The 5,859-nt window shown below is 36.8% G+C and overlaps 1 pseudogene; it reads right to left on the bottom strand.

Moving 5' to 3' along the window:
* Positions 1 to 3,355: 3,355 nt before the first annotated feature.
* LOC149230415 (histone H2A pseudogene) lies at positions 3,356 to 5,089 on the bottom strand (annotated as a pseudogene).
* Positions 5,090 to 5,859: the final 770 nt, after the last annotated feature.

Raw genomic sequence — 5,859 nt, 5'->3', positions numbered from 1 at the left:
TGGACTTGGACATTGATCATTTCCTTGTCCTTTTGTCCAAAGTAGCTTCGTTGTTGGCATTGTTTTAGATGCCTCCTTAGGTTGTGGAAGATTTATGGACCTTCAAAAGTCTTATGGGCAAGTCTTTGCCCTATTAGAAGTATGTAATTGTGGCAATTTAGGGATTACTTAGTGAAGTTTTTGAAATTTGGGGATTGGGATTTTGACCCTAGCTCTTGTTCATATGGTTCGACACGAACTATGACCATAAGCTAGCAAAAAGGGATAAAGGGAAAAAATCCAAGAAAGTCAAATTATTTAGATATTTGGATATCGAACATTTCAGGGTTTCTTTATGTGCATAATCCAAAATTTGTTGTGTGTTGCAAACTAAGCACTATGCCTTGTTAAGTGATGGAGATGTAAGACAAAAGTTCAAGCATCAAGAATTTCTAATAAGTGGACTACGTGGATAAACTCGAATATGGATGTTAAATAAACAATATGCAAAGAAGATTATTACTATTCTATGGAACCTTCACTGTAATTACTAAAATCTCCCATGTGTCCTCAATTGCAAGGGGAGTGGCCCCTTCCACTTCATCATCACCACCAACTCCAAACATAACTACTTTCAAAACCCTATGGTCATATCTCTCACATCCTTCCAAGTCTACACAATCCCAACTTGTGAAGCATCTAAACAAGATTCCAAAAGTTCTCATTCCAGTTGCCCAATCACACTCCATGGCCATTTGACAAATGGAAAGGGGCTTCATCAACTAACATGCTAAGATGTAGCCATCCCCATAGATGCTAAACTCTTGGGTGGAAAAGAGCTAGAGACCATTACTCATTTCTCTCTCCTTTTGCCACCATGGGTTTTTCACTTTTCTCTTTGAAGAGAAGGCATGTCGAGAATTAATTCTTCATAATGGCCCCTATTTTCTTGGATATCAAAGTTTATACCTCAATAGATGGAACCCTAATTTCAATCCAAATAACAATATCTTATCAATTGTCCCCATCTAGTTTAAGCTTCTCCATTTGCCTCTTCACTATTAGAAGAAAAGATACAATCCAAAATATTAACAAGTCACATAACAATATAATTGTTTGTGCTTGAATATATGTGAAGGTAACCTTGGAAAGGGTTTACCAAAGGTAACTAAACTCACCCTATACAATTAGACTTTCATTCAATTAATAGATAGATTATGATCAACTCCCCTTCGAATGCAAAATTTGTCATGAGTATGGTCACTTTATCAAGAACTACTCAAAGCCAAAGTGGTTTGTTACAATGCATATCAAGGTGAGCAATGGCAACAACCCAAGAGGAGAAGAGCCTCAACTCACCATGACCCTAATCCTCAAATCTCTAATCCTAGTGCCTCTACCCCTCAAGGTTCAAATCAAATATCTGATCCTAGTGACTCTACCCGTCAAGGTCCATCGTCCTCCCAACATCCCTCTAAAGATCCTTCCCAATTAAAGAATATAGAAAAAAAATGGTATACCACTCCCCCACTCATGGAACTTCACTTCTAGTTGCACCTTTTCCACCCCTTCCTCTCTAAACGAGTGTTCCAAAGGGAAATCAACGTGAGATTGTGGTAAGCAAAACTCCCAAGATGATTGGGTGAAGACCAAACAACAAAGAAAAAGGAGAGCAAGCAAATAAGGGTAAGTAGTAGGGCACCCAATCAATGATCGAAAAAGTAGGTACATTTAAGTAGATTTAGGGCACCTAAATCATTAGGACTCAAGTTGGCCCTACTCCTTCCCAAGGAGCATCCTCAAAATGTGCAAGTAATGTTGTAAGTAATGTTGTAGATTATGTCGTAGAATTACAAGGTTTAGGTAGTGATGGGATAACCTCAAGTAATGTTGTAAGTAATGTTGTAGATTATGTCGTAGAATTACAAGGTTTAGGTAGTGATGGGATAACCTCAACTCTCAAATATTTGTTTAATTTAGAAAAAAATGCAATTTTTGTTTAATTTAGAAAAAATTGTAATTTTTTTTTGCTCCATGAAAGATAATGTTGGAGATTATCTCGTAGAATTACAAGGTTTAATGTTGGAGATTATCTCGTAGAATTACAAGGTTTAGGTAGTGATGGGATAACCTCAACTCTCAAATATTTGTTTAGTTTAGAAAAAAATGCAATTTTTGTTTAATTTAGAAAAAATTGTAATTTATTTTGCTCTAGGAAAGATAATGTTGGAGATTATCTCGTAGAATTACAAGGTTTAGGTAATGATGGGATAACCTCAACTCTCAAATATTTGTTTAATTTAGAAAAAATTGCAATTTCTTTTTTCTCTAGGAGAGAATAATGGAAGAGTAAAAAGTCCTCCAAAGAAGCAAGGTTATGTGGAAAAAATGTGAAGCTAAGGATAAAAGCTCCATAGGCACTTAATGGTGGTCTCAACTCCATAAGCACTTATGGTGGTCTCAACACTCTTTTGTTGCCTTGTGAAAAAAATGTGAAGCTAAGGATTTTTCACCAAAGGGTTTTTCGTTTCCCAAATCCCAAAAAAGAGTTTCTCATTTCCAAAATCCTTCCCTAGGGAGGTTTAGACCATAGCCCCATTGTGTTATGCCTCCTTCAATAACAAGTATATAGCCCTGCCTTTTTAATTTAATACACTCTAATTTCTTTGGCATTATCTCAAAGGCATGGAGCCCATGGATTGTAGGTTCATATATCTAAAATCTAGGCTATGGAATTCATTTCCCCAAATACACAAGCAAAGAAAGAACCTTCTATAACAAGGTTATGACCTCTCAAGCAACTATGCCTCGTCCATTTGTACAACTGCACTTCCTCCCATCATCATGAATTATCAAATACCCAACCTACAACAGGGCTGATGCTCATCATTAAATTAAATTACATGTCCAATAATAAACGATAATCATTTTGAGATCCTCCATCCATTTTCAAACAACAAAAGGTTACACAAACCATGAGAATATACAGTCAAGTTGTTTACACGAGATAAAATGCTTTTCAAATTTAACCGCTAAAGTGATTTTCAAATTTAACCAAATGAGATAAATGCTTAATGAGTATTTAATTTTCCACTGTATTTTATATAAACATATACATGTTAATGGAACACAGTACAATATATAATCAAGTTTTGCATATAAAAGATATGCAAACTACATTATATAACCTGGACACATGTTTAATCTCAAACCTCGTTTTGAAAACCCGAAAACCTCGTTTTCTTTCATTGTTAAGTCGTCCTGATAAATATGATGAAGTTCTCCTGAACAATTTGAAAATAAGTGTCAGACAGTATTCCATTGCCATTTCTTTCATAATGAAGTCCTCCTGGTTATATAATAAAGTTCTCGTGGACAACCTGAAACAAGTTGAGAAAATATGTCACCATTTTTTGCCAATGAAACACACGTCCAGTTTTAATCTCAAACCTGATTTTGAAACCCCATTGATGTAAAAGCTTCTAGCTTTTCTTTCATAGTTGGGTACTCATAATCAATATGATAAAGTTCTCCTGAACAAGCTGAAAGTAAGTACTGTAAGAAACTATACCACTGTCTTTTATTTCATAGTAAAGTCCCCACGTCCAGTTTTAATCTCAAACCTGATTTTGAAACCCCATTGATGTAAAAGCTTCTAGCTTTTCTTTCATAGTTGGGTACTCATAATCAATATGATAAAGTTCTCCTGAACAAGCTGAAAGTAAGTACTGTCAGAAACTATACCACTGTCTTTTATTTCATAGTAAAGTCCCCACGTCCAGTTTTAATCTCAAACCTGATTTTAAAACCCCAGTGATGTAAAAGCTTCTAGCTTTTCTGTCATAGTTGGGTACTCCTGATCAATATGATAAAGTTCTTCTGGACAATTTGAAAGTACTGTCAGAGACTAAACTATTGTCATTTCTTTCATAGTAAAGTCCCCCTGATCAATATAATAAAGTTCTCCTGAACAATTTGAAACCAGCGTCAGAAAGCATGTCATCGTCATATTTTGACAATGAAACCATGGCCCAGCAATCTAGCGACTAAGAATGTTAAGTTTCACCTACATTCTCTTGGTGCCCAACACCAACCAATAAATACCATCTCCCGAACAATACACAATATCAAATCTGATTTACTCTTTTTCCCCCTTGTTTTAGGCCAGATTTAACCCTGCCAGTGACTCTTTTACTGCCATCAATGTGGGATTCATGACATCGATATCTTACCCCAGCAAATAAACAAACCAAAAACATTATACTACCTTCCAAATGACACTAGCAACAAACGACTAAATTTTGCCCATCTATGATAGCAACAAAAGGACCAATTTAGGTTTGTTCTGGTAACTTTAACATCTGGCTTCAACATTTTTTTATAAAGAATTTCCACCAAACCCTCATCTAACAACTGGTCTCAAAATTTTCTTACGAAGAATTTCCATCAAACCCACATTCTAAAACTATAATTATCAAATAATGGCCCTTCCGGTGGTTAAACAAAATGATACCGACAAGAAAAAGTGGTGTTAATAAAACACCATTAATTGTTTTCAATTAATTCGAAAGAAAACGGGGGCGTGAAGATTCTTTTACTTCTTGGGAGACTTTGGCGCAGAAGCCTTCTCCGCTTTCTCGGCGACCTTCTTGGGGAGAAGAACCTGATGAATGTTTGGCAGCACTCCGCCGCTAGCGATGGTCACCTTCCCCAAAAGTTTCCCCAATTCGTCGTCATTTCTCACAGCCAGCTGAATGTGGCGGGGTATGATTCTGGTCTTCTTGTTGTCACGGGCAGCGTTTCCGGCCAATTCCAACACTTCGGCGGCCAAATATTCAAGGACAGCAGCAACGTAGACGGCTGCACCGCCTCCAACCCGCTTGGCATAGCGACCCTTCTTGAGATACCTGGCGATCCTCCCCACCGGAAACTGCAGTCCGGCCTTCACAGCTCTACTGACTGACTTCTTCCTGGAGCCTGCTCCCTTCCTGCCTCCCTTACCGCTGCCCTTTCCTGAGCTCTCCATTGCCTCAATACAACTATTTTCTCTTCTTTCCTTCTATCAGAAAGCCGATGGAATAGCAATGCAAGTGTATTATGTAAATGCGAGCGTAGCACAGAGTTTAAATAGTAGGAAGGCTTCAATTGAAAACATATCCGACGGTTTATATTTGACCAACGAACGGCCAGGATTGTTTATCGTTCGATCCGTGGCTTGCCTGGCCAACCAATCACAAACTTGCGCCTGCAGTGTATCATTCTAATCCTAATTGTTACTGTTTTATTTTAGAATTATATATTCTAAAATTATTCTATAGAGTTGTTACATTTGTGTTTAATGTTGACATGATACATGATATACCTTACCTTAATATAATATTTTAAACGAATAGAATGAACTGCAAAATTACATGGTAACGGATTAAACAAATAAAATTAAAAGGAACACTATTATGTACAATTTATTACTTATACCAAATTATTGGTGAGATGAATAGCATAATCTAGATTGTTTTTTTTTTAATATATTGTGTACATTTTATTTTTCTTTGAGATTTAATAATTATGGGTTATCACATTAGTAAAAGATGATTTGCAGTTATGAGAGTTTTAGTAGATACAATGCTTTTTCTATGGTTAGATGGCGAGATCGGGCAAGGCTTTGCCTCCGCTCCCACCTCATGTTTCAGATATCATTGTTTTTTGGTCGCAAATGGGCTATTATACGAGACAACAAAGTCTTCTTGTTTTGTCAAGAAGTTGGAAGAAATTCCAAAGGTTGAGGCTTTTGCACCATAATCAAGAACACGAGCCTTGCAACTGGATGGATGTGGCTTAGTGGGCCAATTCATGGGGAAATGGCCCTCCTCACGTTTTGTG

The sequence above is a fragment of the Pinus tabuliformis genome, chromosome J, assembly GCF_031772625.1.
Source record: "Pinus tabuliformis cultivar Carrire ecotype Pingquan chromosome J, CPIR1, whole genome shotgun sequence".
Lineage (NCBI taxonomy): Eukaryota > Viridiplantae > Streptophyta > Pinopsida > Pinales > Pinaceae > Pinus > Pinus tabuliformis.
Note: the sequence above shows the minus strand (reverse complement) of the source record. Positions and strands in the feature narration are given on the sequence as shown.